Source organism: Perca fluviatilis, chromosome 10, assembly GCF_010015445.1.
Source record: "Perca fluviatilis chromosome 10, GENO_Pfluv_1.0, whole genome shotgun sequence".
Classification (NCBI taxonomy): Eukaryota; Metazoa; Chordata; class Actinopteri; order Perciformes; family Percidae; genus Perca; species Perca fluviatilis.
Window position 1 is genome coordinate 37,953,957 of NC_053121.1, and position 21,694 is coordinate 37,975,650.

At 39.7% G+C, this 21,694-nt stretch overlaps 1 pseudogene; it reads right to left on the reverse strand.

Moving 5' to 3' along the window:
* Positions 1-207: 207 nt before the first annotated feature.
* The window catches only part of LOC120566807, a 98,793-nt pseudogene continuing 77,306 nt past the window's right edge, over positions 208-21,694 (reverse strand).

The window sequence follows — 21,694 nt, forward strand, 5'->3', positions numbered from 1 at the left end:
TCCTGGTTGGCTTTGCCTTCAGCCCAGTCCAGAGTGAACTTCTGTGTTAAGACTGTTTTCCCGATGCCAGCCACTCCCTTTGTCATCACTGTTCTGATTGGTTCATTTCTTCCAGGTGGGGTTTTAAAGATGTCTTCACATGTGATCCTTGTTTCTGGTCTGTCTGGTCTCCAGGATGCTGTTTCAATCTGTCTGACCTCATGTTCATCATTGACCTCTGCAGTCCCTCCCTCTATGATGTAGATCTCTGTGAACATCTGAATCAGAAGGGATGAGTTTCCTGCTTTAGCAATCCCCTCAAACACTGGAACGTCTTATTTAAGTTGGATTTGACTTTTTTCTGGCACGCAGCAAGAATCTCTGAATTAATAAAACTGTTCATACCCAGCAGCTCGAAACACAGAGACACACACACACACACACACACACACACACACACACACACACACACACACACACACACACACACACACACACACACGCAAACACATCATTCAAATAACTGTTTTAATGCTACACAGAAACATACAGAGTTCATGTTTATGAGTGAAGATTTGATTTATTGTAAAGGTTTATTAATAATGTGTGAGTCTCACCTCTCCAGGTGGAATCCCAACACACAGTCGGCTCATCGCTGCCTTCTGTTTCCTCTTAAACACCTGCAGACACATTTACATTTCACTCAGGTCAGAGAGCTTTGAACCAACAACTGGTTACTACTCATACTACTACTACTACTACTCAATTCAGTTGGATGTATAGTGTAAGATCCTAACAGGAGTTTATCAGGACTCTTTACACTCTATCATTGACTCAGACTCAGAGAGAGAGAGAGTGTGTGTGTGTGTGTGTGTGTGTGTGTGTGTGTGTGTGTGTGTGTGTGTGTGTGTGTGTGTGTGTGTGTGTGTGTATGTGTGTTTGCCTCTTCTCCCAGCGCTCCGAGTTTGGTGAGGGTACAGATCGGCCTACAGACAGACAGGTCAGAGAGAGAGACAGACAGACAGACAGACAGTGAGATCAGTAGTACTTTTTGCATCAAACTGGGACTTTTATTTTGAAGGGTACCCGTATGTAATCAACACTTTTTAATAAATGGTTTGTTCTGCTGCCCCCAGGTGGACAAAAAAGACAGACAGACAGACGGGTCAGAGAGACAGACACATGCATCACAGCTCAGTGTTAAACAGGAAGATGGAGTGTGTGTGTTTCTTTTAAATTAGTTTTTAACATCTGTAATTTTACTTTTACTTTAGTATATTTAGTTTGAAGTATTCTACTTTACTACATTTTACAAAAGTAAATAGTTTGTCTGTGTGTGTGTGTGTATCTATGTCTGTGTGTGTGTGTGTGTGTGTGTGTGTGTGTGTGTGTGTGTGTGTGTGTGTGTGTGTGTGTGTGTGTGTGTGTGTGTCTGTGTACCTGGGTTTTCTGTAGAATCTGTACTGGATGAGGATGGTGATGATGAAGAACACGACTCCCTCCACAGCCATGGCCAACAGGTTCTTCCACACCATGTCCCACTCCAGACGACAGTGGAACCTGCTCTCACCTGTTCACAGCGTCCAATCAGAAGCCAGGAACATAGGAAGACACAGGAAGAGAGGGACAAACTTGTCAAAATAATCATACTATTGTGGTGTGTGTGTCTGTGTGTCTGTGTGTGTCTGTGTGTGTGTGTGTGTGTATCTGTGTGTGTGTCTGTGTGTCTGTGTGTGGTTGTGTGTGTGTGTGTGTGTGTGTGTGTATGTGTGTGTGTGTGTGTGTGTGTGTGTGTGTGTGTGTGTGTGTGTGTGTGTGTGTGTGTGTGTGTGTGTGTGTGTGTGTGTATATATATGTGTGCATATGTGTTACCAAATCTCTGGAGGGCGTCGGCCATGGCCTGGTTCTTCACCATGTCGATGAGTCCTCGGCCGAGACAGAAGTGAGGGAAGATGAGCAGGACGTTCTTCAAGATATCATTGATTCCTCCAATCTCCTAAAAATAACAACAGGAAGTTAACACACACGTTTAGAGGTCCGGTTTGGGTTGAACTCAGCTCCCAAGATGGATGCTACGAGGGGCCCTGGCACCAGGGGACCGTGAGTGTGGTAGGACACCTTAAAGACCTCCTTAAAAAGCCCTGGTTCGGTTGTTTAGAAGAGTTTAAAACGAGCTCAAAGGAGACAGTTTACAGGACGGTCAGCTGGAGTTATAGACACTTATAGCAACTAAAACATTTCAGTTCACTTCTTCCTTTTTTTAAATATTCAGTATTTTTCCCTCAGTGTGTGTGTGTGTGTGTGTGTGTGTGTGTGTGTGTGTATGTGTGCGTGTGTTTCTGTGTGTGTATATATGTGTGTTTATGTGTGTGTGTGTGTGTGTGTGTCTCTGTGTGTGTGTGTGTGTGTGTGTGTGTGTATTAGGACCTACGTTGTTCCCGACCAGCTCCATGATGAAGGTGGAGATGCTGCAGTTGATGCTGATCAGGATGTTGATGCTGGTGAGGACGACGTACGCCGTGCTCGGGGTCTTAAAGAAGAACGACGCCAGGTACATCAAAGGAGTGATGGACCAGCTGGAACACACAGACTCTATGCATTACATTACATTACATGTCATTTAGCTGACGCTTTTATCCAAAGCGACTTACATTTGCTATATATGTCAGAGGTCGCACACCTCTGGAGCAACTAGGGGTTAAGTGTCTTGGAATCAAACCCAGGTCTCCCACACCAAAGGCATGTGTCATATCCACTGCACCATCACCACCCCACTGCATTAGCAGTGTTTCCCAGACATAGGTTCTACCTGGACCAGTCCAGGTAGCTTGAGACCCACCAGTTAGATTGAGACCCGTCCAGGTATAAATCTGAATTAAATTTTTTTCTCCAAACAATGGTGTATTTTTTACAGAGCACCCAGACCAGCTGCCTCCAGCCCCTTCCCCTTGTGAAGTCTTGCGCGGCATGCATTACAGCATCAATGTTGCACATGCTCAGAGAGGCTATCGTTACGTTAGCAGTAGCATGCTGCTGGTAGTCTTGCGATGGGATTAACTGTACTAATAAAACCGTAGAAACACCGTAGCCACGCTGCTGTGAAAGCTCCCTGAACATCATTTATCAGTCTGGTTGTTACCCTCTCAGAATCTGGTTGTTACCCTCTCAGAGTCTGGTTGTTACCCCTCTCAGAGTCTGGTTGTTACCCCTCTCAGAGTCTGGTTGTTACCCCTCTCAGAGTCTGGTTGTTACCCCTCTCAGAGTCTAGTTGAGTAGTAGTTTTTTTTTTCTTTTGTTTTATATGAGTCATTATAGTTTTTTTTATTTGGCTTTTCCGCATTTATTTTGACAAGACAGCTAGGTGAGAAAGGGGAGAGAGAGAGGGGGAAGACATGCAGGAAATTGTCACAGGTTGGATTCAAACCCTGGACCTCTGAGTCCAGGCATACCTGTCAGTATGTGTGCCCGCTCCACCCACTGAGCCAACCCGGCAACATCTTTATAACAGAGCTAACCAGAGCTAACCACTAATAAGAGCTCATCATTGCTAAGAGAGCCTTCAGTTCTCTGTGTCTGTATCAATTAACTGTATTTATGGACTCAAGCTCAATTAATACCCTTAATTTTATTAAATTGTGTGTAATAGGGTTGTGCGCCTGCAGTAATGTGTGTAATAGTGTTGTGTGTCTGTAGTAATGTGTGTAATAGTGTTGTGTGTATGCAGTAATGTGTGTAATAGTGTTGTGCGTCTGTAGTGATGTGTGTAATAGTGTTGTGTGTCTGTAGTAATGTGTGTAAAATGTTTTGCATAAAATAAAAACTAAGATAAAATCTCTCTTCATTTTCATCAGCAATTGTCTCTACATTTTCATTATGAGATAGAATATTCAGCTGTTACTAGGGTTGGGTATCGAGACGCGGATTTCGGTGCCACTGAAATGTCTGCACTTTTCTCTGATGCTCCTTAGAGGCAACAGAAACATTGCTGCATGTCAAGCTAGTTAACACTACACTTGGCAGCAGGTAACGTTAGCCTACCGTTAGCTAGTTAACACTACACTTGGCAGCAGGTAACGTTAGCCTACCGTTAGCTAGCAGCTGGAGTAAACACGGTTAAAATGCTGACAGCTAAACGGTGTAAAAGTTTGTCTGTATTTCCCTATAGATGATTCCAACACCGGGACGTATGACAGTCTGCAGCTGCCTTCTGAAAAACAAAACAGATGTTGCGTTCACTTGAAACTCGCCTCGCCAGTCTCGTGCTGCATTCAAAGTTATTGTAAAATACCCTTTTCCTATCCAGTGGTTGTTTTTGTTTTTTAACAGGAATTTACTGATGAAATAAGGAAGGGGCTCGATATTTGGTCACATTTTACGTACAATGATATTGACAAAAAATCTGTACGTGTCATTATAACTATGTGACTGAAATGGTTATCAGAAACAATCTCAGAAATAATTTATTTAAAAAAGACTAAAATGTTTTGACAAAGATATATTGAGTTTTCTTTTGACTAAAACTAGACTAAAATGACTAGACTTTTAGTCGACTAAAACTTGACTAACAAAAAAAGATAATTATGTGAATGACTAAATATGACTAAAACTATCAAGGACATTTGGCACAAGACTAAGACATAAAAATAGGTGATGAGGTATATGGTCATCTTATTGTATCTGTATATTCTATATGGTTTGTACTTAAGCTTTGGGTAACAAAGAAACCCAGATGAACTTTAGCCTACTTTCAGAAGACACATCTGGAAAAAGCATTATCAATGGACTCTTAGACAGAGCCAGTTGGCATGAAGCCATTGGTCAAGTTATCGATCCCACCCCAATTCATGGAATATACACAAAGAACTTTAGAGTGACTTTTGAGAATCTGGGAAACTGGTCGCTCTCCGGGCTCTTCAGAGCTTGTAAATTGATGCTGATTTCTTTGATGTAAATAAACCTTTATAATCAAGAAACAGCGTCAACGGATTCCTTTCCACACAGCAACGCAGCATCGCTACCAAACACACCACAAATTGGCGAGCCAGCTGGATCGTTCTGCGGCCGGTCTCGACGTTTCATCGCGGGCACGGTCAACCTGATTTCCGCTCCTTTGGTTGATAAGGTGAGTTATCTCACAACTTTGGGAGCGCTGGTCAGTTCGTCTGTGTCTCTGTGTGTGTGCGTTGAGGGGGGCTGCACCGTTTCGAACCTGGGTGTGTGCGTGGGCCATGTTGTGATTGCTGTGTGGTTGGGACTCGGTTTTAAATTTGGTTTGCGTTGTGTTGCAATGCAAAAAGGGGGAAATGGAGAAAAAGTAAGGTTGGGTGAAAGACAGAGGATAATGTGTACAATAGCCTAATTAGTAACAGGTGAGCTAAAATAACCATGCGAGAGCGCAAAAATAAGCTAAAATAACCATGCGAGAGCGCAAAAATGAGCTAAAATAACCATGCGAGAGCGCAAAAATGAGGTAAAATAACCATGCGAGAGCGCCAAAATAGGCTTTAAGGAATCACATTGGATTAAAAAAAAAAGAGTCGATAACCCTGGCTAGGGGAATTTGTCTTGGAGAAGATAAAGGAAATAAGAGGAAATAAGGGGAATAAGGAAATAAGGGTGATAACGCCGTTATTTTGGTTGAAGACCTTGGATAAGGCGAGACTAGCTCAGGCCACAAAACCTGAAATTGACTAGGTGAAGTTTCAGGTCAGTTCTAGGAACTGGGGGTGTAGAATAAACTGCAATGGAAATTACGGATTTCATGGGTTGACGAATTTATGTCTGAAGTAATCTCGCATTGTAGTCTATACCTCAAAAGGTAACAGAAATTCAAGAAAAAGGAAACGGCGGAATCATGCTTTAGGAATTGTAGGCCTATAATGAATGCATTCTTGTTGCTGAATAACTAGTTTTCATGTGTGTATGAGAGACAAAGTGTGTGTATGTGTGAGAACTGCGGTGCCTCTGCGGTGTGTAATAGACTGTGTGTGCGTGACATATGTCATGGTGTGTATATATATATGTTCTGTTTATTAGATATATAGATATATATATATCTGTTTCGGTTGGGAACAGGAGTTTAAGTTACGATATCCTGGTTATTACGGTTAAAACTATGAGTCTATTTTGAGAACGTTTCCAAAGTTTGTTAAAGAGTTATGAGTCTTTTCTTGAGAGAACGTTTTTGAAAATCTGTTAAAACTATGAGTCCCCTTTGGAGGGAACGTTTTTGAATGTGTTAAAATATATGAGCCTTCTGAAAGGACGTTATGATCTTAAAGAGAAGATATGTTTTAGATAAAAAAAAAAAAGTCTAGGTTGGCAGATTAGGGTAAAATAAGTGAAGAAGAAAAAGAGAGAAAATAGACTATAGTCGAATTAAGAAGTTTCAAAGTAGGCTCTGTGTTGTATGTTTTGTGTTGTTTGTGTTGGTTTGTGCGTTTTGTTTTGTGTTGCTGAGTTGGGAGTGCGATTTTGGAGAACTTGTCACTCTGAAGCTGCACTGGCAACTGAAACTGCGCATGTCTAGAATTTAAGGAATGTTAGGGTACATAGACGTTTAAGCCACTCCCTGCCTGCACTGGGGTGCTGCAGCCTGTGCTGCAAAGATGAGAAAGGGGGAGACTTTCAGACTTGAGGTGCAGTATTCTGTTTGTTAAAGTAGCGGTTGTTTGACTATGAAACTATTTGATTGAAATCCATTGAATCTATAAATGAGTTATGTTGACAGATATAAAGAAAGAAAAATTTTAAAATGTCATAAAACATCTAGAGAAATGGCATAATAATTTAAAATGTCTTTCTAATTAGGAAACCTTAACTATGCTTGCTTCTGAAGCATGAAAAGAAAAAACTGGGAGAAAGATTTGAGGATAAAGTAGGCATAAACAAGGCTCAGGCCTGAAGAGACAAAAGGGGGAAGGAAAGAAAAAGATTAACAGGTGGCAGAGGTGATTTGCGTCTGGAACCAAGACCAGTGATTGATCACCCTGGAATGAGAAAATCCCAGCCTCTATACTTCTATTGGAAGTAAGAGATGAGAGGACTGATTGCTGGGCTCTAGAATTGTCACCTCTGCCATTCCAAAATGTTGGATCACTTGTTTTGAGTGGCGAGACATCTAAAATGATTTTACTTTGATTAAAATAATTCAAAATTTGATAATTTCATAAGGTTTTTGATTTTGCTAAAGTTAAAAGTTCCCTACTGTCACATGTGGACATGTCATTATGTCAAGGAAATGAGTGACATTTGTGAAGGTGGGAAACAGAGCGAATTAATCTGATTTCTGTGAAATTAATTCAATCCTAATGAAACATTAGACTGAGCTGGTTCATATACTTTGTATATTAAAGGGGAAACAATTGTTACAAAAGATAGTTAGGAGAGTTGAGAGAAAATGATAAGCGTATGTTGCAGAAAGAGAAAAGAAAGTTTTATGAGACAATGGAAAGAAAATAAGGCATGACTTTAAGGGAAAGTTAAGGGTACAAGAATGTACTAAGTTGGTTAAAGACAGAAAGAGAGTGTTGTGAAAGTGACAGAGACAAAAAGAAAGAGATGAATATACTTTTGAATTAGGATAATGGGGTTCATATTAATATTCTTGGTATTTAGATAACTGCAGTATTTGGGCCACAATCTACAGGAGGGTAAACATTTAGATGAGGATAGTAAAAATTGTTATATCACAAGCACCAAAACCTAGGAAAAAGAGACAAATTAGGTAATTTTCAGGATAGACTAATTGTAATTTCAAAGACAAATTGCTTTTAGACAGTATTGTGATCCGACACAAATGAAAAAAAAAAAGGAAAAAAGATTTAGGATTTGTGTAGATAAAACATGAAATATGATGTTTTATTGTTGTTAAACTGCCCAACAAATATATAAGCCTACAAGTTTGGTTGAAATGATTAGCTGTTTAAATACTTAGTTGATTGACAGAACTACTGTGATCATTTCCAGTTTAAAAATATTGGGACTATTCTGTGTTGTTATTTTTAGTACTTGAAGTACATATTTTATGATACTTTTCTTACTTAGGTAATATTTTTGTAGCAACATTTTGAATCAATGATGTCATAGGTTAGAATTTAGAAAAATAATTATGATTAAAGTAAAAGAAATGCCTCTTGGAGGAGTTGTGTTTTGTATTTATTCAGTGTGCCTCGATTGATGTCAGAGCAGACCTGTCTCACTCCCCCAACAAGCTGCAGAACCAGTGATGGACAATACCAGACCATGAACTACATGACCTCAATCCAACAGACACAGTATTCAGCGTGCAACTTTGGCCCCATCCCCCACATATTTGCACCAGAAGCACATCTGGAGTTGGAGCAGCAGAAAAGGAGGGGTGACAGATTTGCTACTGCCCATGATTGAGTGGTTGAAGCGGACACCCAGATGGTTTTCAGGCCATGATCAGAGACTGACATTAAAGAAGCAATGTCTTACATGCCCACAAAGTACTTTGTTGAACATTCACAGATGAACTGAAGTTTGAGGAGTTCAGCCCAACTTCACCTGGACTCAGAAGATGTATGATGCTGAAATTGATAAAGACCTTTACAGATCAGTGCTGACAATAGAACAAAGTGAGGCAGTGATCACTCAGGAGGGTGATTATTGCATCAGACATGAAGATGAACGAACAATAGAGAGAAGACAAGCAGAAACGACCTTAAAGATGAATCCAAACTCCAAAAGTAAGAAGAAAACGACACATTTGGAAAATAAGGGAAAAGTGAGGTTCAGAAGGATGGAATTTGAAGATGAAGATGATGATCAGAGTGATTCAGAAGAGATCATGGGTGGATATGATCCTGTGATTAGAAGGAGGCTGGCCAGAGTGGAGAAAAGAGGTGATGAAAAATGGAGAAAACGAAAAGACACAAGAGATCACACTGCTGATGAAAGTAAAGATGAAGACAGTGATGAAGATTTGGAGAGGAGAGGAGCTACAGGATTTCATCCTGCAGCGTCTAGCATAGAAGAGATTGAAAGAGACATGGAGCGATTGGAAGAGCAATACGAGAAGCTGAAGATACAGAGAGACAAAATGCTGAAAAAAGGATCCCAAAAAGTGGAGAGAAAGTCAAGAAAAGGGAAGACAAGTAAGAAGATGCTTCCAGTGCTAATTCAAGAACAAAATATGTCAGATATCCTTGATAAGTTGCCTGTTCTTCAAGATGGAGCACATCCTTGGATTTTAAAGTTGGAATTGGGATTCCGGCAATGGAAGAAATTCTACAGAAAGCTAGACTTAATCGATATGTGGGAACTGTTATATATGATCCTGAACTGTTGGCCGCAAATAGAGGTTGATTGTGGAAAGCACTGAAAGATATGTTTCCAACAAATGTGCATCTGGACAATATTCTAATTGAGCCACTGAAACAAGAAGAAAAACCAAGAGCTTATTTGTCTAGAGCTTATCAGGTGTGGAGAAATATTACTGGAGATGATCCAGACGTGAGTCACATGGAGCAGTCAATTTTGCAAGCCAAACTACAGAAGGGGCTGCCATCACCAGTGAGGAGCAAATTGGAAGAGGTGGTTGGACTTGGAAGCATGGCAAGGACTGTCTATGCAGATCATATAGCTCATCAGGTGGAGCTATATAGGAGAAAGGAACATGAGCAGAAAGAACAAGACCAAGAAACTCCCAGAAAATTCAATCAAATGCAGCTGGTGGAAGATAAGAAGGACAAAAAGGAGGCACTGGTTATGCAAAATCAGTGTTCACCAAATCAACAGTCACCATTAGTGATTCCAGTTATTATATACCCACAGCCTGTTTCTGGACATATGCAGAACTGGAGAGGAAGAGGACGAGCTGGAAGATTGAATCCGTATTTTATGCAATCTCCACAAGCGTGTTTCAATTGTGGACAAGATGGCCACTTTTCCCGTGATTGCAATATACCAGGATGGAATCCTAGAGGAAATTACAGAAGAGGATTCAGGGGCCAGTTAATGTCAACTGGAGGACTGGTGAACCCTCACAGGAGTCTGGAGCCAGGATTCTAGAGGTGCCCAGAAGATCTGAAAGGAAGTGTCATCAGGGCCGGAAAGAAATCCAACAATTGAGGACAAGGACAGTCACAAGTTGGTATAGATCCCCACAGATGAGCATGGACATCAGCAGACTGACCAGAGAAGGAGGGGAGAGAGGCCGGATTTTCTCTGACGCATCGACGCATCAACGCATAACGACGAATAGAAAGTAGGTAATGCACTGACAACACACATTTTGAAAATACACATACTCTAAAGAAGTGATTATTTTTACCTTTAAAATAGAGCTACTCTTATGTGAACACATCTATATGAAGGGTTAAGATATGCCTCTAAATTAAGCAACTTGGTATGAAAATCTTACATTTTGTCAGTACCTGGTGATATACATTCTATTAAATTTGAAATGACCTGTGACATTCCAACAAGATTAGTGACAAACATGTTATTTCAGTTGGTGTGTTAGGAAATGTTAAAAGAACATTTCACTGTTTTATTTTTTTGCTCCAATGACATCAATTTTTGAATATGCATCTATTATTTGAGTGCTGCTCAGATAATTTATTGGGAAGTGATTTCATGTACAAATTTGAATTGGATTAATGTAAAGTTGTTAAAAACAGCAGATTGAGAGTGCTGTTCTTAAAAGTTTGTTAAAAATAAGCTTAGAACAATTGTGTGACTGTTAGTAAAATAGCCTGATATTCACATCAGTAAATCATTCTTGGATGTAGTTTGTAAATGCAACTTTATCTTTAACACAAAAAGAAGGGCAAGGTGTATCATAAGTGTCATTTGGACCATATGGAATGTATGAAAATAGTAACAGTAATGATGTGAGATAAGATAAGATAACTTCCACTCACAGATATATCTTAGTCAAATGAAAAGTTTTTACATTGGTTAATTTTCTGTTTACAGTGTACCAGTAATCTGTTCATATTATTCTTTCTAAGTACAGATTCACGAACGGAAATCAGTTATTACAGCCCAATGATGGATCAGCATTTATATAGAGGTTTAGAAATCTGATTTGAATTTTACTATTCTGCATAAGTTGCAGTGGTGTTACTGAAGCCTGTAGGATTCTAACCTGTAGGGTTAGAAGGTAAAATAACTTACAAAGACTCCAGAGTGAAGCTCTGCAATTCATTGAATTTTGAGAGAGATTACAATTTTGGCTTATTAATTACAGAAACAATGTAATGGAGAGGAACGATTGTTCTGCACAATACATTCGCCAGTAGACTTGGTTTGTCTTGTGTTTAGAATGAAAATGTAAAAGATGTTAAATAGGAAGAGTTTAGGATAAAGTTCACAAGTTCAACATGTTGCACTGATGTGTTGAGATGTTAGTTTAAGTATCAGTTTTAATTTCAATTAATGCTTGCATTGAGCAATTGAGGATTCAGAATTGACTAATATATGCATGGTTATAATTTTATAATGTGGCAAGGTGGCTACATTTCTTTATGCAATTATATTGCTGTGTGTAAGGTTACTTTTCAGCCTCAGTCCAGTCTATACAGCAATGTCAAGTAGATGAGGTTGAAAGAGGGGGTGTTGAACATGAGGAGATTTATTACACCCACTATTTGATAAACAAACAGGGAAGATAAACTTTTGTGTGACAAATTGTGGAAAGCGAGTAATAACATGTTACAAAATGATTGGTTCTTAAAATAAATTTGGTCTTCTCTATATAATTGGCTACATCCATACGTGTTAATAAAAGATAGGGGAGGTTTATGATTTGGTTAATTTGTTTGATTTAATTTGTTGAAGGTGTGATGGATACATTAGGATAAGAGTTATTTTTAAATGACATAACTTTTATTGTTGACTATCAATGGTCAGCAAAGAGGGATTTAGGAAGCACATGGGTTAGCTTGTGTTACAAAAAGAGAGAAGCTACATGGAAGGCATATGGTTTTGATTCTTCTGCTTTGCAAATTACAGACAAATGGGCCGCTAGGAATTTATGGTTCCAGCAGTTAACTCATTCTGTGAGATCAGTTAGGAGATTGACTGGTCCATGTTTTTGTTCAAATAAGACGTATAACGTACGATGGACCTGGGATGTTTATGGGAATATCAGATTGTGATGATTATATGATGACTTTGGGTAAGCATGAACGTAAAGCTAGTAATGAGACATATAAAGTGACTGTTTATGTTCCATCTAGTAAAAAGGTTAAGACTTTGATGGTGAGAGATCAGCTTTTGCCTGGCAACGTGACTATAGGGAATTTTCAAGATATTTGGTGGGTTTGTGATGATAAAGCCTACATATTTTTACCCTATGGATGGACAGGATGTTGTTACATGGCGACGTTGAAGCTTCCATATGAGGTGTATAACATCCAGAAAGGGGAAGCACCTGATACAGCTCAATCTGATCCTAGTTCCGGAAGTAGGATGAAGAGAAATATGGCACAATTTCATAATCTTGAGTCCTATCATTGGAGGATAAGTCTAGGAGAGAAGTGGGGAATTGGACTTTTTCCATGGTATGGAGTAACATTTTTGGCAGATCATATTGACAATATTACGTATACTTTGCAGGGTTTTGCAAATGAGACAATACGAGGGTTTAATTACTTGTCAAATACTCAAAGAAGTCACAGACTGACGTTGTTGAAACATGATATGACTCTGGATTACATTTTAGCTAAACAAGGTGGCTTATTTGTGGCTTTAAATTTGACGGGGGATGATTGTTATACTTTGATTCCCGATAGCTCTGATAATATCACTAGATATAATAGATGCATTGAAGAGCATAAGAGATGTGTTTGGTCCATCTGAAGGAGCTGGATGGTCTGCAAATGCTTGGTTGCAGGACCAATTGGGACCAGTAGGAGCAGTAGTGGTTCAAATTTTAGTGGCAGCTCTTGTAGCGCTATGTGTGTTGTTTTGTTTTTGTACTTTGTTATTGACGTTTGCGAAGGCTATGATATTGAGATGGATTGGTGTTGTGATGCCTGGAGGTAGTACTCAGAAGCCTTTGCTAAATGTGACTGATTTAGATGGAGATGAAGTGACACAAGATGGGCTATTGATGGAAAGATATCTCTTCTAAATATCCGATTCTGCCGTCATCTTGACATTTCTTTGAATGCTGTTTAATGTCTTATTATTAATCAAAGGGGGGAAATGGAATGTGATTCATGTTCATATTATTTTTGTTGTTCTTTTATATTAATTTTGCTATTTTACTATGTTGTTTTGCAAAAGATACTGGTTGTGTTTTCTTTTCTTCCACAGTATATGGGGGATGTGCAAAGGGAGACTCAAATACTTGAATATGGACAATAAAATGGACTGGAGAATTCTGAACAAGGATACAGTGATGAATGTTCAGATTCCATCAACATCACACTGGAAGCTTGACACTGCAAAGGAGCTGCAGTGGATATATTCTTTGTGTCATATTCGTTTTGTATTAAAACTGTTTGAAGAATGATGTTTTTGTTGTGGGATACATGTGGAGACATCAGATGTTTTTATGTTTTTTTGACGTACAGGGACAGCGGGATGTAGGTAAGGCGAGGTCCTTTTACAGATCCGATGAGTTGATCAGTCTGAATTGGGACAATGTTTTGATTTTATTTTGGTTTCTGAGGCTGTCATATGCATTCGATTCCACCAAGACATTACATGAATTGATAAAATGATCCCTAATTGATCTGGAGTACTGAAGGTGGTCGCCTGGGGCAGAGGGGCCGTGAGGGAATTTTCCTGTGTAGATTGATTGATGGATATTTGGAAAGAAGCTGCCAGACAGGTTTTTCGCTCTCACACTCCATAAAATGTTTGTTTACATTTCCTGATATTGTTCACATTCTATGAAAACTTGTGTTATTTTGTAATAATTTTACTCTTTCTGTTTCGAGACTTAATTAGTCTCGAAGGGGGGAAATATGAGGTATATGGTCATCTTATTGTATCTGTATATTCTATATGGTTTGTACTTAAGCTTTGGGTAACAAAGAAACCCAGATGAACTTTAGCCTACTTTCAGAAGACACATCTGGAAAAAGCATTATCAATGGACTCTTAGACAGAGCCAGTTGGCATGAAGCCATTGGTCAAGTTATCGATCCCACCCCAGTTCATGGAATATACACAAAGAACTTTAGAGTGACTTTTGAGAATCTGGGAAACTGGTCGCTCTCCGGGCTCTTCAGATCTTGTAAATTGATGCTGATTTCTTTGATGTAAATAAACCTTTATAATCAAGAAACAGTGTCAACGGATTCCTTTCCACACAGCAACGCAGCATCGCTACCAAATACACCACAGTGACAAAATGAACACTAGTGGTGAGAAGAACTTCCTTTTAGGATGAAACCTATGACAGACCCAGGCGGTGTCTGACGGTGCCGGTTGGGGGTGTGATGAACAATGGCAATAATAGTCACAATAAAGATAATGGAACTATGACTAGATATAGAGTAGTATAGTAGTTAATGGCGTAGAAGGGCACTGCAGAGCGTTGTGTATAGTAGTGTTGTCTGTGTAGTATTGTGTAGTTTTGTATATAGTAGTGTTGTGTGTGTGTGTAGTTAAGGTGTAGTACTGTGTAGTAATGTGTAGTATTGTGTGTCTGGCCTATATAGCAGCAGCATTAGTTTGTTAGGGTTGTATAGTAATGTGTGTAATAGTGTTGTGTGTCTGTAGCATGGTGTTGTGTGCGTGTAGTATTGTGTAGTACTGTGTAGTACTGTGTGTCTGACCCGTAGAGCAGCAGCAGCACTGCAAGCACCGGCAGGTTGGTGGAGGAGATGTAGGCTTTCTGTTGGAAACTGATGAAGATGATGATGATCAGCGTTGCCGAGATGATGTAGTTACACTGTAGAGACAGTACAGGAGGCTGTTAGGGTCAAAACATGTAGTTACACTGCAGCGACACATACAGGAGGCCGTTTCGGGTCAAAACATGTAGTTACACTGCAGAGACATATACAGGAGGCCGTTTAGGGTCAAAACATTAAAATATGTTTACATACAATTAGGGCTGTCAGCATGAACGCGTTAATCGCGATGCGATTAAGGGCCAAGCATAACGCTTGTAACTGTTGGACAGCCTGTACAAATCTTAAAGTCAAGTTCATAAAGTAACTTTCTTTGCATTAATTTGATTCCCAATCAAGATACAATGGTAAGAATTGCTTCCCATTGTCAATATGTACTTAAAAAAATGCAAAATAATAGAATTTTAATCAGGTGATAAAACGTGATTAATCGCGATTAACTATAGAAATTCAGCGATTAATTGCGATAAAAACAAAATTAATAGTTTGACAGCCCTACATACATGTTTGGGACTCTGAAGGCATCACGCTGCACTGGGATCATGAACACTTTTTTAATAAAATATTTTAATTTTTTCCCTCAAAATATTCCAACTTTGTTTTTAAAGATTCCAACATTTTAAGACATTTTTTTTCTTAGAATATTCAGACTTTTTTCTTTCAAAATATTCCAACTTTTTCACGTAATTTCCCAACTTTTTTCTTAAATATTCCACACTGAAACTGTCGTGGTGGTGCGTTTGTTTGGTTCCTCACCATGTCCCTGATGAAGGTACACTCTGACAGAAAGGGTGTGTTTGTTTCGAGCCTCAACATGTCGCAGATAGAGTTACACTCACACACAGACACTCTGAGGGTGCGTTTGTTTTGGGTCTCACCATATCCCAGATGAAGTTGGCCACCCAGTAGAGCAGCGGCTGCACTCCGCTGATGAACTGCATGTGTTTGGCTTTGCTGACTCGCTCCTGGATGAGGAAGACCACGAAGCTGGCGGGGACAAAGGACATGGCGAAGACCACAAAGATGGACACCAGGACATCCACGGAGGTCGTTACCCTGGAGATGGTTAGGAGGTGGAGTTAGACACTGAGAGGCTGTTTGTTTTGGTGTATTTGAAGGGATACAGCTACGGCCAGAAGTTACACAAAATTACACAAAATCTAGGCTAATAAAAAATATAATTTAATACTCTGTTCATGTCCCAGGAGTGTTTTAATCCAAACCACAGTCTTTCTCCTAAACTTAAAATCGCCGCAGCTGTATCCCCTATACCCTGTAGCTGTATTCCCTCTACCCTGGAGCTGTATCCCCTCTACCCTGGAGCTGTAATCCCACTACCCTACAGCTGTATCCCCTCTACCCTGTAGCTGTATCCCCTCTACCTTGTACCTGTATCCCCTCTACCCTGTAGCTGTATCCCCTCTACCTTGTAGCTTTATCCCCTCTACCCTGTAGCTGTATCCCCTCTACCCTGAAGCTGTATCCCCTCTACCTTGTATCTGTATTCCCTCTACCTTGCAGCAGTATCCCCTCTTCCAAAGAGTATATAAGTACCAAAAAGAGTATGATGCATCACTTTATTTGCAGGTATGCATAATGCTTCACTAATGGTAAATAATGGTTAGGTAATCATTCATTAATAAGTAGCAGCTAACTAAGGATCAATCCTTCTTTGGTCTTTAACTACCGCTCAACAGCGCACGAAACCCAGGGTGGCAGGATTAAAGCATGCCCTGCAGCAGCATACAATTGCTGTTAACCCTTCAACAATGTCAATGCTACAGAATATACCTTGTTTGTCAAGGTTTTGTGAATATCATTATTAAAATATATTATGAGAATCATCCTGTATCATGTCTATTCTTTTTAGTACTATAAATCCCATGAACAGATTTCCTAATGATGTACTAATACAGAAACACACACAGTCTGTTTATCAGTAACTAATCATTAGTGCTTGAGTCCGTCATTCAGTATCTACTCATTAACTAACCATTCGTTACTCATTCATTCCTCATTCATTATTCATTAACTACCTACTTTTTGTGTACCTTATTGTAAAGTGTTAACCATAGTAATAATAAAGCATGTTTTTCTTCCATCCAGGAATGGTGAGTGGACTAGACAGACCCTCCTCCGCAGCACTGTGTAGGAAGGTCTGGACATGGGAGAATATTTCTACTCTTAACCAAGGTACGATTCCTGTATGGTTGTGTACTCCCTGTGAGCTGTGTAGTACTCCCTGTGAGCTGTCTACTCCCTGTGAGCTGTGTAGTACTCCCTGTGAGCTGTGTAGTACTCCCTATGTACTCCGTAGTACTCCCTGTGTAGTACTCCCTGTGAGCTGTCTACTCCCTGTGAGCTGTGTAGTACTCCCTGTGAGCTGTGTAGTACTCCCTATGTACTCCGTAGTACTCCCTGTGTACTCTGTAGTACTCCCTGTGAGCTGTGTACTCCCTGTCAGCTTTGTAGTGCTCCCTGTAGTACTTCCTGTGAGTGGTGTAGTATTCCCTGTGTGCGGTGTAGTACTCTGTGTGAGTTGTGTAGTACTCCCTGTGAGCTGTGTAGTACTCCCTGTGTACTCTGTAGTACTCCCTGTGAGCTGTGTAGTGCTCCCTGTAGTACTTCCTGTAAGTGGTGTAGTACTCCCTGTGTGCAATGTAGTACTCTGTGTGAGCTGTGTAGTAGTACTTCCTGTGAGCTGTGTTATACTCCCTGTGAGCTGTGTAGTACTCCCTGTAGTACTCACAGAGCGACCTGTGACAGCTGCTCCTTGGTGAGGTCCAGAGGATGGTTGAAGGCTCTGATGCCATAGTGACTGGCGTCCCGGCCCGGCGGCAGGTTGGCCCGCAGGATGGCGTTGTTCATCACGTTGATGAAGGCGCCGATGCTGTGCCAGCCTTTGTTGTTGAACCAGATCTGAGGACACATTTTAGTAATTATTACCATTTCTCGGAAACTTTCTACATGATGCAGATGATGTTATAAAAAGATGATGTAATAAACAGATGATGTCATAAACAGATGATGATATAAACAGATGATGATATAAACTAATGATGATATAGACAGATGATGTAATAAAGCACATGATGATATAAACAGATGGTGTCATAAACAGATGATGTCATAAACAGATGAAGTTATAAACAGATGATGTCATAAACCGATGTTGATATAAACAGGTGATGATATATACAGGGTTACACTGCAGAAACAGAGTTTCCGCACATTTTAAACAAATGTAAAAAAAAAAAATTTAACTTGAGCATTGAAAGCGTAAAAAAAAGTTGAAAAACATGTTAAAAAAGTGTTGAAACTGTATAAAAAAAGTGTCAAAAAATGTATCTGAAAACCAGTCTTTAAATTCTGCTGATTTTCATTCTGGATCACCGTTGAAAACTGTAAAAACGGGGCGCCCGGTTAGCTCAGTTGGTAGAGCAGGCGCCCATATATAGAGGTCCTTGATGCAGCGGCCACAGGTTCGACTCCGACCTTTGCTACAGGTCATTCCCCCTCTCTCTATCCTTTCAAGTCTAAACTGTCCTATCAAAATAAAGGCCTAAAAATGCCCAAAAAATAATCTTCAAAAAAGAAAACTGTAAAAACATCTGCATATTCTATTATTCTGAGCCAATGTTTGGTTTATAAAAGATTTTTTCCTCACTAAAAAAGTGAAGTCTAGTAAAATTGCCAGAAAGATGTGTAGATATAAACAGTATCTAGGCAACCATTGTTTTGATAAATCTTCCCTTGTATGTTTTCAACTTGTGATTTTTAATTAATACTCTTTGTTTCTTAGTGTCGTTCTGTCGTGGTTATGTAAATCAGTATTTCTGTAATCTGTAATCTCTTTTTCATTTACACTGATAATTTTTGGATTGAACCTGTTGATGTTTTTCCCTCTACTACAGTTTTGTATGTTTTCTTGTGTGTTATAAATCTGTGTTTTCCCGGAGCCTTTAAACACATCACAGCTGCGTTTACCTTGACGTTGTTCTTTGTGTCCAAACCGTTAATGAAACTGGACAAACTGTCGAGGAATCGATCTGCAGCCGCGCCCTGAAACACACAGACGACCTCAGCTTAGTATCTAATTCATTAAAGGGTAACTTTGTCTTTTGTCCGTTGATGTACAAATGTTCAGCATCAGTCAGCGTCTACTAAAAGTTCTGTTGTTGCCACTGACAGACTCAGATTATTATTCTAAGTGTCTGACAACATTATGGGATGGATCCCTACAGAGATAGACCTTTTAGTTAAAGAGTAAGATCCTTTTAGTTTAACATGAAACAGCCCCGAAATCACCATCACCAAACTCCACTAGACTCCATGTAAATAATCAGGACTTTTAGCGTGTATAGAGCCAGCATATCTCCACCAGACTCAATGTAAATAATCAGGACTTTTAGCGTGTATAGAGCCAGCATATCTCCACTAGACTCCATGTAAATAATCAGGACTTTTAGCGTGTATAGAGCCAGCATATTTCCACCAGACTCAATGTAAATAATCAGGACTTTTAGCGTGTATAGAGCAAGCATATTTCCTCCAGACTCCATGTAAATAATCAGGACTTTCATTATCATAAAACACGCTTCATTCAAAGTGGACAGAAACTAAATAAAACTATCAAAAGCCATCTTGGTTCATCTTTCCACTGTTCCAACAATCACCACTCTGGTTTGGTTGAAATAAACCCTTAATTCACCCATTTACATGTGGAGATATGCTGACTCTATACACGCTAAAAGTCCTGATTATTAACATGGAGTCTGGTGGAGATGCGCTATATACGCTAAAAAGTCCTGATTATTTACATGGAATCTGGTGGAAATATGCGCTCTATACACGCTAAAAAGTCCATGATTATTTCCATGGAGTCTGGTGGAAATATGCTGGCTCTATACACGTAAGCTAAAAAGTCCTGATTATTTACATGGAGTCTGGTGGAGATATGCTGGCTCTATACAGCCTAAAAGTCCTGATTATTTACATGGAGTCTGGTGGAAATATGCTGGCTCTATACACGCTAAAAGTCCTGATTATTTACATGGAGTCTGGTGGAAATATGCTGGCTCTATACACGCTAAAAGTCCTGATTATTTACATGGAGTCTGGTGGAGTTTGGTGATGGTGATTTCAGGGCTGTTTAATGTTAAACTAAAAGGATCTTACTCTTTAACTAAAAGGTCTATCTCTGTAGGGATCCTTTCCATAATGTTGTCAAACACTCAATAATAAACAAATTTAGTACATTTTAGACGTGAATAAAGTCTTACCTTCTGTAACGCAAAGATCTTTCTGATTCGCTCGATGGCGTCGTCGACCTCATTGGCCAGTGGGAGGACCTGAATACTCCTGGCGCCCAATGAGAACCCTCCGTACCTGCAGAGAGAAAAAACAGATTAACACGTGATGAACAGGAAACAGTTTGATTTCAAAATAAAAGCAGAAGAGAAGAATTAAAAAGACTGACCTGAATTCATTCACCCAAACTTTGTTCTTCAAACTGTGAACAACACAAATGGTTAGTCACTGAGTATTACTGAGTATTTCTGTCTGTATTTCTGTCTGTATTTCTGTGTATTAACTCTATATATGTCTGCTTATTAACTCTGTGTACTTGTGTGTATGTCTGCGTATTACCTCTGTGTACTTGAGTGTATGTCTGTGTATTAACTCTGTGTACTTGAGTTTATGTCTGTGTATTAACTCTGAGTACTTGTATGTATGTCTGCGTATTAACTCTGTGTACTTGTGTGTTTGTCTGCGTATTAACTCTGTACTTGTGTGCATTTCTGTGTAAATGTACTGCAGTATCTGTCCCGGTGTGTTCTACCTCTTGCCGATGATGTCAGCGTATGTTTTCACCAGGTAGTCGGAGATGTTTCTCCCCGTCAGGTTCTGAAGAGAGTCGGTGGGACTCAGCTTCATCTGAACACAAACACAACTTTATGTTAATGTACAGAATATATGATATTAAATCTTTCAGAGAAGAGATAGATATATACTCTATCTATCTCTCTATCTCTCTCTCGCTCTCTCTCTCTCTCTCTCTCTCTATATATATATATCTATATATATATATACAGTACAGGCCAAAAGTTTGGACACACCTTCTCATTCAATGTGTTTCTTTATTTCCATGACTATTTACATTGTAGATTCTCACTGAAGGCATCAAAACTATGAATGAACACATATGGAATTATGTACTTAACAAAAAAGTGTGAAATAACTGAAAACATGTCTTATATTTTAGATTCTTCAAAGTAGCCACCCTTTGCTTTTTTTGATAACTCTGCAAACCCTTGGTGTTCTCTCAATGAGCTTCATGAGGTAGTCACCTGAAATGGTTTTACCTTCACTGGTGTGCTTTGTCAGGGTTCATTAGTGGTTATTAGTAGTAGTTATGTGTGTGTGTGTGTGTGAATGAACCTCTGGTGGCGGCAGCCCCCCAGCTCCAGCGGGACAGTCCGGCAGCATCTTCTTGTTGCCATCGGAACTGCAGACGCACGCCGGAGACGGGTCGTCCATCGTCCAGTTGGACGAGCTGAACAGCTGCGTGATGCTTTCAGGGACCTCTGGAATACTCCAGTCGTCATCGCCCATTGTACACGGAGCCTCTCTGGGGACGGAGATAAGAGACGGACAGGATGTAAAGGGTAAAGATGAATATATTCAGTTCTTGAACGTCCTAGGCCATCATCGTTTTACCACTTTTTTCCTGAATTATTACGACTGTAAACTGTGCATCAACAGATGTGTCCTCTTATCAAAGTAACTCTGAATCTGAATTTGATCTTAAAGAACAAACATTAGATGTTAAACACAAATCCCACATTGAAATAACTCAATAAACAGAAACTAAT